Source organism: Dasypus novemcinctus, chromosome 4, assembly GCF_030445035.2.
Source record: "Dasypus novemcinctus isolate mDasNov1 chromosome 4, mDasNov1.1.hap2, whole genome shotgun sequence".
Classification (NCBI taxonomy): Eukaryota; Metazoa; Chordata; class Mammalia; order Cingulata; family Dasypodidae; genus Dasypus; species Dasypus novemcinctus.
In genome coordinates, this window is record NC_080676.1 from 115,812,736 (window position 1) to 115,825,210 (window position 12,475).

The following is a 12,475-nucleotide window of genomic DNA, read 5'->3' on the forward strand; positions in this document are numbered from 1 at the left end:
CTAATGACAGAAAGGAACTCATCCTAGTTATCAGAACTACATTATAAAAATATTATAAGAATTGCATACATTTCAAATGTGAGAAATGGAGCATAAAATCCAACTCTGAATTCCATATAATGAAAGCTAGAAAATCAGATTACAAAAATAAGTACTATAGTTATGCTCAAGATGGTTAGTTTTTGGTTCTCATATAGTTAAGATTTAGTCTCCTTCACATAATAATCCCCTTTAAAAGAGCTCATCTCTAAATCTTTATGTGACTAGGAAGAGTTAGGTCAGGTTATGTCATTATCATTGTTATATTTATACTGGATTTCTGATGAATCCAGTTTATTCTGTGGTGTACTAAGCATTTTTGTGAACTCCCAAGTAGGAATGAAAACCTGAAATTATTTGAGGCTAGAAAAATGTTTTGAGTTGAGTGGAACCTGAAACATAATCTGCAGACCACGGTTCCTCTTCATTTTATATATATTTCAAGGGAAATTTAATTCAGATGTTTCTGATTAATGTGCACTTAGCTCATCAAACTTGTTGTGCATGAGTTATTTGATTTCCAGGAAGTCTTATTCTTTGCAAGACATTTCCCTCTATATAGAGAAATCTAGATTTCCAGCACTAGATGGTATGCAAAACTGGAAAAGTTTCTGGTGGTTTTATTTGTTTGTTTTACATACCTGAGTTCATACTTGTATTTGATGAGAACTTTTGAAACAGACCATGTGCCTTGTCTTTTTATAAAAGGAGTAAAAGAAAATAACTAACATACTAGAAGTGATTTAATTGTATACTCCCCAAGTTAGAAATGAATTTACATTGAAAGTACTTTATTACACTGAATAAATTCATATTAGACCAAACCATACAATCTTTGACTACAAAATGGCTAACATATGTTGGAAACAATAGTGAGAGATAGAACCAAAAGTTAAGGACCTGGTTTCTAACCTCAACTCTGCCACAAATTTATGGGTGATATTATAAGAGTCACATAGTTTCTTTTTATCTTCATCTGTAAAATGAGGACATTGGATAAAATAGTTTCCCCAGAAATAACTAATTACGAAAAGCCTGTCTAATTTCTGAATTCATTATATATTTATCACTGGTAGATTCAATAGTCTGAATTCTGAAAAACTTTTTGATGTAAATCACATTGCCTTTCAAATACATATAATAATATATATCTATATATATAATACATATAAATATTACATATATATAAATATTTATGTAGCCATGTCTTTAGTTATCATAAAAATTTTGGCTTTGCATCTAATATTTATTTTAATTTACTTCTTAAATAATATAATGGCAAAATATATACTGTCCAAAATTCAAATAACTGAAGTCTCACAGGAACATTTTCTTTGATTTTCCTTCTGTTTCCTATTTTTATGAAAATGAGGAAAAGGTATGACAAGGACTGAATGATGGATTGTTATTAACACTTTATCGAGATTAGATTATGATGTCTACCTAAATAAAATCAACTACAATCATATCAATGGTCTTTACATTAGAAATAATATAACAAAAAATCTAAAAATGTTGAGAATATTTTATCAGTCATGATAGGTTGTAGTATGCTGCAGTAAGAAACAATTCCTTTATCTGAGTACTTAAAACAGTAGGTTATTTCTTGTTCACATTACATTACCTTTATGGGTTGCAAGGAGTCTCTGTTTCATTTTATCACTTAGTAACCCAAGATGATAGGTAATTCATCTCGAAGTTTATTTCACAATCATGATAGCAGTGGGAGGGATGTGGAAAATCATTAACTGGTTCTCAAAGTTTTTACAGAAGATGTAGCATAACTTCTGTCCCTTTATCAGTGACCAAAGTATGTCATCTCTCTACACATACAATTCAAAAAGATGTGGAAGTACAAGTCTTCTGTGTGTTCAAGAAGCAAATCATAAATATTTCTTAAACAGTATTAATAACTGCCACAGTCCCACACACACAAAATGTGGTATTTAGTGTAACAAGCTGAATAATATTGCCTAATCTTGACAATGTTTTTTGAAATCAAGAAAAGACTTTTTCTAACTGAAATAATGAAAGTCATATAATTAGATATCCTCTATACTTTATTTATTCAAAATGTTAATTTTAATTAGTATATTCAAATAAAGAATATAAAATCTTATAGAAATCAATAAATGTATTGTCCTTGATGCTAAAAATTGCATCCGTTTTTTTCCTCTTGATAGTGACAGGATGGGTTTAGAAAGATTTACACTTTCAAATAATAGTTAATTTGTCACTTTAATACTTATCAGAGTACTCTCTGCCAATGATTAACAAAGATTACTGCCAGTCTTTGTCCCAAGAAAGAAGCAGTTATGGTCTTTAGTCCCATAAGTTTAAAGTATGGCTTTTTGCCATTCTAGATATAACAGTTTAAGACACAACCTATGGAATCTTCTTTTGATGAATGAAGAATGGCTCACTCATGCCACCCTTTATTCCTCTTTCAAGCCTTCCCAATATACTTAAAAGTGCAATTTCCAGTCCTCTCTTTGTAATTTCAAATAATATACTTACATCTTATTTTCTTATTTCATTAAAAACAGAATCTCTTGACTTTTCATATTGTATGATATGGTTATAGTTGAGCTATCCTTTTTTCAAGTCTCCTCCCTCTTCTCTTTTAACTTGAGATTTGCCACCCATACTTTTACTATTTCCTTAGCAAGATAAAAAACATTTACTTTGATGAGAAGTGAGGCTTCCACACTTGTGATTGACTAATATATCTGAAAAGTAATAGGAATATATTGTTTTGACAATTTTGAATACTAATTATTTTAGAGCCAAGTAGTTATTATATTTCTTTTTATATAATTTATTAAATCTTAGTTTGGGCACCTATTGTGGATTATCCAAAGGTTTTATGATTCTTCAAGCACTCAACATTCTAAAATGAGGTCCTGTTGAATGTTTTGGAAAGATCCAAGTTCTACCTAGACCTCTTTTGTTTTGTTTTGTTTTGTTTTGTTTTGTTTTGTTTTGTTTTGCAGGGGTGGGGAGGATCCTGGCTCATTATCACATGTCATTGATAGACCTATCATATAAGAAAAGTAATTTGGATATTATTTTAAAAAGTCCTCATCTTTGCTGATTTTATTGCTTCTTCTTCTGTGCTATCATAGTGCACATAGGTCTATGATCTAATACCATTTACTAAATTTAAATTAGAGCTTCTGCTTTAGAATGAAAACTCTGAAGACAGGGTGTGTGTGTTTTATAAATAACCCCAGAAGTTAACTGCAAATTGGGTGAGATCTATTATTTATTTACCATGGAATGTGTGCCAAACACCGTATAACATACTTTCATATACTTCTTCTCAAATAACCTCATCAAAGATGATACTACTTCTATCTTACACTTAAGAATAATGAAATTTTTCATTATTTCTGGCTAATACCCAACTAAAAAATACACAACACTGTGACAGAGAGAGAGACAGGATTTAATTCTGGTCATTGTGCACCAAGTCCAGTAAGTCCAATACTGTTTCTTCTATACCCTACCTTTCCACATATAAGGAGTCTGATACAGAATAGACAGTCAATAAATATGAGCTAATTGCATCAACAGTGCCATACTTTTTTAGAAATAAAGAGCACAATAGGTATAGGCATTATTGGAAATTAGGATCATAGAGTATGGTGAATTCTTCTTGCCATCAGAAAGAGGTACTGGAAGCATGGAAAGTTGCTAAAGACAAGGATTGTTAAAAGATCAAAACTACTGTACACAATCAATCAGTTAATATGAAAAACAAAAGTCAAAGTGCTGGTAACAGTGGAATGACTGTGAAGCCCAAAATTGTTTAGATGGTAATGGTTTTTTTAACTCAGTTTTTTGCTCTGTTGTTATAATGTTTTGTATAGCTCCTTAACAAAGTATTGAAGTAATTTCCATCACCCATCTAAACTATTCATGGTAATAAATATATGTCCTTTAATTAAGGGGAACCAGGGTGTGTCCAAAAGAGATGAGGGATGACAGACCTCAATAAAAGTAATCCGATGCATTGCACTTAATGGATTTTCCTTTCTGTAATTTCAGGTTTGTTTTTTTTTCACAAAAATCTGCTCTCTTAGAGGTATACTGATTTCAGACTAATATTTGCATGCCTTTAATTTAGTAAAGAGCTTAGCATAGAAATAATTGAAGCTAGGAGGACATGTAGAAAGATGGATGTCCCTTTTGAATTTTGCAGATCAAAATATTGTATTTTGATCATTATCTTCTTTTGGTTGAATTATCCCGATATATTCTATAGTAGGAGTAATAACAGCATGCTATTCCCCTTTATATAAATCCATATAATTCTTATCTCCTTATTTTCATATAAGCCTCTTGTATTTTTCTGTATAATTAACACTTTGAGATGTTTTATTTTTTTATATAACTATCTCTTTGATATATTCTGCTCCCTAAGTTTTCTTACACATATTCTAAATTTAAAATATATTCCTGTTTACTTCAAGCTTATTTTAAATTCTGAACCCAAGTTCCAGGGAAAAAAATAAGTACCTCCTCTCTGAAACATCCTTTCTGGCTTCTATGAACAACAAACTAAATGAGCTTGCTTATGAGATATCACTTAGGTCACTGATGAAAATGCTAACCAGCTTGTTGCATTGTTGATGCTGGAAGCATAGAATCAATTCTGCATGACTGTATTTCTGTCATTTTGGACTCATCTTTGTGACTCTCAGAAGGCACTTAACTGACTTTACCAGGTGGAGACAGGTACATCTGTTTATTACATACTAAAAATGTTGTCATACCTTAAGTCACCCTAATTGTTCCCAGAATGATGTCAAAGGTAACAATATTCCTCAAGCCATTCATTTTAAGATAGACAAAATATAACTGATAATAGGTGCCTGAGTTTCTTAGCTGCAAAACAAATGCCATACAATAAGTTGGCTTAACAGTAGGAATTTATTGGCTCACTGTTTCAGAGTCTAGAAGGCTGCTTCTTCGCAGAGTCATTATCTTCTGGCTGACAATCTTCGGGGTTCCTTGGCTTTTCCCTCTCATTCTAATGCACCTGCAGCTTCTTCCACTTTCTCTTCTGGTTCTGTAGAATTCCAGCTTCTGGCAGCTCCCCACAACTTTCTTTTTCCATGTTCAATTTCCTTTGTTTATAAGGAATTCATCCATATTGAACTAAGAGCCACCCTCATTCAGTTATTAACTAATAACATCTTCAGAGATCCTATAGACCTATAAGTTCACACCCACAGGACCAGGGCATGGGATCTGAACATGTCTATTGTGAGGAGCAAGATGCATTCCCCATAGGCAAAATTATTATCTACATCAATTTAATATTTTTCAGTTGAATTAGAAATAAATTTTGACACCAAAAAAGTATATTAAATTTAAATTATTGTTTGTAAATGAGTTGTTCACTTTATCTTGATTGGTTCAAAATAACCATAAGCTGAAAGAAATAGTAATAGAAATGCTTGTCCACAATGAATGAAACTGTTTCAAATATGTTCTGACTTGAATCATGCTCAAGTAATACTGTATGGTGAAAAGAACCCTGATCAAGGAGATAGGGGACCTGAATCCCGCTATTTTCCCTGGTTCTAACAAGCTGGTGATCTCACACCAAACACTTCACTTATCTTGACTTCAATTACATCATTTGTAAAATAAAAGTTCTGAGGAGATGATTTTTATGGTTGATTTTCCCATAAAAATCTGTTGCTTCAAAGGGTTAAAATAAAGGTATACAACAAATTATGTATAAATATATAGCTGCAGATAAGTATACATATATTTAAAACCATATATGTTTTAGGAATGTATAGTGTAATATACAATGTTTTGATTTCTCTTCTTTGAATAAAGTACAAAGATAAATAGTAAGATATATATATATAAAATGTTAATAATGATATGAAATTGATTTCTTAATGCATCCAAGGATCAAGGATTATATGATAGACGAAGGTATAAATCCAAATCATAAAGAAATTAAGTAAATAAATCTTCAGACATACCAGAATGGATATATTGAGAGTGATGGAAATTTTAATAGATGGGGAAGAATGGGAGGATTCTACCTTTCCACATAAAATTTTAGAAAAATGACTGCTTAATATAATCTCAATTTATTTTGAGTACCTTTTGTTTTTTACCTTACTTATGGGCTCTCATTATAACACTGCACGGCAACCTTTTTCTCACAAAAATATGTACATATTTCATAAGCCTGTGGACTGGAAAATAATTTTTAATAAATTTGTATTTGTTCCTGACAACTTCAGGATATGGCTGTAGTATTTTGAGGCACATTGTTTAATAAATAGCATACACATCCCACTCTTGCTTCTCTGCTTTGTCATCAGTTGAAGGCATATCTGGTCATTTTCTCATTCAGACCAATCTATAGGATAGACACTACAGTTGTTTTTTCACCTTTCATTTAGGTTTTAAGTACCACTTCCTCTCCATATCCCCAGACTCCAAGCTCATAGCTTTGAAAAGCAGAAAAAAATGGCTTTTTATTGTTAAAAATTTTCTGAGTTTCATGTCAGTTTTCAAAGGAAGGAAGGAAGGGAGAGAGGGGGAAGGAGGGAAGGAGTGGGAGGAAAAAAGAAGAAAAACGTCTTTCGCTAAAAAGTATATTGAGTGGGGATTAAGAATGAGTTTTGGGAAGCTGATGTAGCACAAGTGATAGGGCTTCCACCTACCATATGGGAGGACCTGGGTTTGATCCCTGGGGCCTCCTGGTAAAAAGAGAAAAGAAGAAAGCATGCCTTCACAGTGAGCTGAGTCCCCATGTGGCAAGCCGAGTGCCTGCACAGTGAGCCAGTGCCCGCGTGGTGAGCCAGTGCCCATGTGGCGAGCCAAGGGCCTGTGATGTGAGCCTGTGCCTATGCAAGTGAGTTACACAGCAAGATGGTGACTCAATAAAAGAGAGATGAAGGGGAGAATCAAGGTGAAGGACAGCAGAAACCAGGAACTTAGGTGGCGCAGGTGACAGGAAACCTCTCGACATGAGAGATTCCCAGGATTGAATCCCAGTGAATCCTAGGAGAGGAAGAATGAGGAGAGAAGACAAAAAGAGAAATAGATGCAGAAGATCACACAGCGAATGGACACAGACAACAGGGGCAGTGGGGGAAGGGGGAGGGGGAAATAAATATTTTTAAAAAAGAAAGTTTTATTGTGATGGATAGATACAAAATTGGTTCTTAAAACCACAGAAAACATGATATTGGTTTACTTACCAAACTGATTATACTTTTGAGATTAATGAAGAAAAGTTATCTGAAGAAAAAATAACTGCCATGTAAATATGGTTTTTATTTCAACTTTTACCTATAGCCATTTGGGTGTGTTCGTGTTTGTGGGAAATGTATTTCCCTACTGAGTGATTTTCCACATTTGCCACACACACTCCTCTTTTGAATCTGTGTGTATTTTCTTTTATAAACTTTGTCAGAAAAATTGGGGACTTTTTTTTACCAATTAGACAATAAAAATAACTTCCCCTATTTCTCCCTATTACTCATGGAAATCTCAGTTGTGCTGTTTTCCTATTTCCTCAAGTTATATATGATCCTAATGTATGCTCATTAATTCAGACACATTGATCATTTATTTTATTTACAGTTTTTGCTCCCTAGTATTCTCAAGAGATGCACATCTCAGTTTTATGAGGGACTTGGGGGTAAGTAGTTATACAGTCATGCTCCAGCCTGCTTCAGTGTCACATATTCATAATGTTGAACACTCAATCTACAACCCACAGCTACACATCACAGTCACAATTCCAATCACACAATGTCCTTTTGTAGTATTTCATGTCATACCACTGAAATAAGAAATGCCTGATTAGCCCCTGGATTTCCCCTGCTTTTAATGTCTGGACCCATTCGGCCGCTGACCTAGTATAAATAGGGATGGTGAATGTGTCTTTGGTCTCCTATAGCTGCAGAACGCTCAGAGCAGACATAAAACAGGCCTACCCAGCCCTACAACATCTGAACAGTGTTTCCTGTCTGTAGTTCTCATTTTTACACTTGGCATGAGCTGCAGTGACCTTTGCCCTGTTCTTTAAAGAGATGCCTTTTATGGAGGTTAAGAGTGACTTGGCCCCCAAGCTAGCGAAATCTTAGTCTCCCGGCGAACTCCAACAGTGCCATATGTGCAAAGTGCTGTGAATGCTGATTTAGAGGTATGAGCACGCTGAAATCACCACAATCATGTGTCTCAAAGATATTTGTGTACCCCACTGGTCATTACCACTTTACCAGAGTTATGAAAGTTAGGCTTGGGGCTGCACTTCTCTGCTGACTCTGCACTTATTTTGACCACATGAATTAATGATAGCACAGAAAGCACATTCTATAGCTACGTGTTGCTGTTAATATTCAAGTCAAACATGGTACTTGTCCTGAAAACAGTTTCTCACTCATTTGCCTCTGAATAGAGCCATAAATATTTACTGCATCCTGTTCTACAGATAGTTTGACTCCATTTGAATTGTCATGCATGAAGGACCATTTTAACATAAAACTATAAATTAAAATATATGTTTCTACAGTTTATTACCTAGGAATTCTATCCGTAAGAGATGTCAAACAAAACAAACATTTCCCTTTGCTTTTACATGATGATTCTAGTATTCCTGAAAATTTTTTTCAGACAAAATCCTTGGGAAATAAATGTAAGGTTTATATAGAGCAGTGAAGAATTCTCGTTTTATTTGAAGATGCAGTGTAATGTTTCATTATATAAAATATTTGTTGAGGTTATAAAGAAAATAAGTTGTCATAGACATCCCCAGTTCTACTTTCAATACAACTCAATTAAATAGAAAAAAGTTTTATTAATATTTATCCAGGTTGCTACTTCTCCTTATTTTGGGTTGTTTTGAAGATGCAATCTTTTTTTTTTTTTTTTTTTGAAGATGCAATCTTAATCACAGCATCTCAGAAAAGAATAGAAATCTCATTATTTACTCTGATAGCTGTAAATCTATTCCGGATCATAAATCAATGCCATTTTTATCTGACTGATTATTGCCCCTATTCTTTAAGTAAACCATTGAAACAATAACAAAATTAACACTTGAGCTAATTAGTCCACCATGGCCAATTGCAGCCTGTCTTTAGTAAACTGGTGAGCATAGCATAACAGTATGCCTCCTCAGTCTATCCCCAATTGACACTTTTGGCTCATTTAGTTATGGGCCTTATGTAATCATGGGCACCAGTAACAGCAGAGTTGAGGATGCAGCTTTATTGTTTTCTGATATACTGTGTCAAAATAAAATCCAATCACCCAAATATCATTGAGATCATAAAATGAATAAATCACAAATTTTAGATAATTCCTGAATATAGATTACTGAAATTTACTATATGTAGCAAAGTTAGCAAATGGTTATGTTTCAGTGAAAGTTTGAGATAAAAAACAATCACAAAAGAGTAAAATTGGTAACTTGATGCCAAAGATATATTAACACTATTCAAATTTTTTAACTACTCTAAGCAACCAGAGGGCAGGACTGCTGTTTATTTATTTCTGTTTCCAGTATCTATCTACTGTCAGGAGCTGATACAAAGAAGTACTTATTTGTTGAACTGAATTGAATTGAATGAGGGTATTAATTGCTGTTAACTTCCTAAAATGAAAGGAAAAAATATGTCCTTATTGAGTAAACCTTTGTCTTGGAAATCTTTCTAAAATGATTTTATCCTTCCTTTTTTACTTATACATTCCTCTTAGAAGTTTATTTTCTTTAGAGATATATTTCTGGTAGATTAATATCTGCATTCTTCATTACTTATATAGAATAAATTGTCAAAAGAAAATTAAATGACTTTTTGAAGGCCAGATATGTGGTCAGAAAGAAAATACAAACTATGCCTTTTAAGATCTGACTTAATAAACCTTTCTCGCTCTTTTTAAACAACATATGTTCTCTACACAGTAAATATGTATGGGTGTTATTTGTGTGTATGTTATGTGTGTGTGTGTGAGAGAGAGAGAGAGAGAAACCTGTGTGGTCCAATGACTAAAATGGGGGACTAAATTAGCATTTTAATTTGTTACAATTTTATCAGTAAATAGAGATTTTATACTGTAATACAAAGGAAAAAAACGGTTTCCCTGCCCCTGATTTGCTTAAAATAAAACAGTTGACAAGCCAGATTTTTTTTTTTTGAAAGGCTAAGAATCCATATGGAGCAATTTTTTTTAAAGCCTATACTAATTGCATAAATACAAAGAAGCATTAAAGAGATTCTGGTAGTGCATATCCCAAACTGAATTGCTTTGCATTATTGGAAACAACTAACTCTCCCTTCAACTATCTACTTCAACATTTGAAGTTTCAACATATAGATTCTGTATGCCCTTTGCTACCTGCACAGAACCCAGAGAGGAAGATGGAAAACAGTTTAATCAATAAGCTCAATAAGCTGTTTGCTCACCTAATTGAGGGGAGGGCAAAAATAACTTATGGCATTTCATTTCATTGACAGCAAGCCTTGAATATATGGCCTGCTTGTCTTTTTAAAGCTGGACACCCTATACTGTCTTCCTGGACTGTCTGATCAGAGGTCACATAAATAAAATTCTTATCCCTAACTCCAAACGAGCTGTGAGAATATGAGGGAAAAAATGTGTTGTTCTCTTAATTCCTTTAGTGAACAGTGATGTGTAAATTCATGATATTGCAGTAACAAACTCTAAGCATTGGTTTTCATTGTATGGCATGCCTCTTTCAAGTTGTTATAATTTTCAATTTTCCTTATGAACATATCTTGTTAAAAAGAAGAGGCAGGGGCGGCCTTCCCATAACAGACTGTTCCACTGAGATTATGATTGATTAATGAGCAAATTTTTATATCTACCAGTTTATTATAGGAAAAAGTGCTGTGTGTTATTGAACGTCCTTGAATTATGTGCTGCTACCCAAGTTATTCACTGCCATAAGGCATGAAAAAATAATCAGATTTTTTTTTTTCTCTCACACATCTAAGACAGTGTGGGCATTGAGGGTTATAATTACTGGTCATTGATAAAGCTGCGGTAAATCCCTAATTATTCTTTTATTCTGACTCCATATGTTCATAGTACAGTACCTCCAGTGTGTTTAAAACATGTGTTTGTAGGAACCTCATCTGATTTGGCACATGTTAGTCATTATCATCAAACCAATAGAAAGGTTTAGTTCCTAGACTATGCCACCCAAAATTTATTTGGTGGAGAAGTTTGCCCAGCAAGGCTTGCTTGCTCTATTATTCCTCAGTTCTTCCATGGCCTCTGGCAAATAACACTTCCTTGGGCAATCAAACATGACTATAAAGTTAGAGGGAATATTTGTAGGCTGTTTTTATACCTTTACCTTCCATTTCTCCATAGTACTGCATATTTACTAAATTGAATCAGCTTTATCAAATAGTAATAGATAGGTGTATTATTCAGTTAAAGGGGTGCTGATGCACAATACCACTTATCTGTTGGTTTTTATACAGGGTATTTATTTGGGGTAGAAGCTTAGTTACCAGGCCATAAAGCATGTTACTTTCCTCACCAAAGTCTATTGCCATGTGTTGGGGCAAGATGACTGCCAACATCTGCTGGGAATTCAGGTATCTTGGGATCCTTTCTTCCCAGGGTTCTGTTTCACTCTGGGCTCAGCTGCTGTGCTCTCTCCACAAGACCAGCTGTAGACTATCAGGCAAACAGCTCTGTCTCTCTCCCAAGGCTCAATTCTCTCTGGGCTCAGCTGCTCTGCTCCTCTGTGTGCTTACTTCCTAGGCTCCAGCTCAAAACTCCAACCTCCCTTCTCTGAGGTACGAGTTCTCTGTGAGTCCCTGCCCACTAAGGGGACAGGGATGCAACATCCTACTAACATGGCCCAATCAAAGTGTTAATCACTATTTTATCAAGTAAAAGTAAAACCTCTGAACTCAACACACTCTAATACACCCAGAGGAAAAAAACAGTTTACAAACATAATCCAATATTTGTTTTTGAAATTCATCAATAATATCAAACTGCTACAATAGGCATTTTAAAACTGTCCACCCAAATTTAACTAAGGATCTAGGGCTACTTTGTGTCTATATAATCCTGGTTGAGACCCAACATAAGTTAGTCTATAAAAGTAATAATACAGCTCAATCAAATTTTTGGACTTAGAAGGTGGTGAAAACCTGGGAAACCTGTCCTACTTTGATGCCAACCTCCAGGAAAGAAATTCTTCATAGATTATCCTGATATTAGCAAAATACTTTGAAGCCCTGCTCTTACAGAATTTTGACATCTGATTTCAGTTTTACCTCCTGTAATACTCACTGGAGTTGTAAAATGAAAGAGGTAATTGTGTTTTCTTTAGCCACCATATCTGCTGAAATAGTTTTACTTGCTCTTATAAACTGAAAGATATTTTATAACTGACATGTCT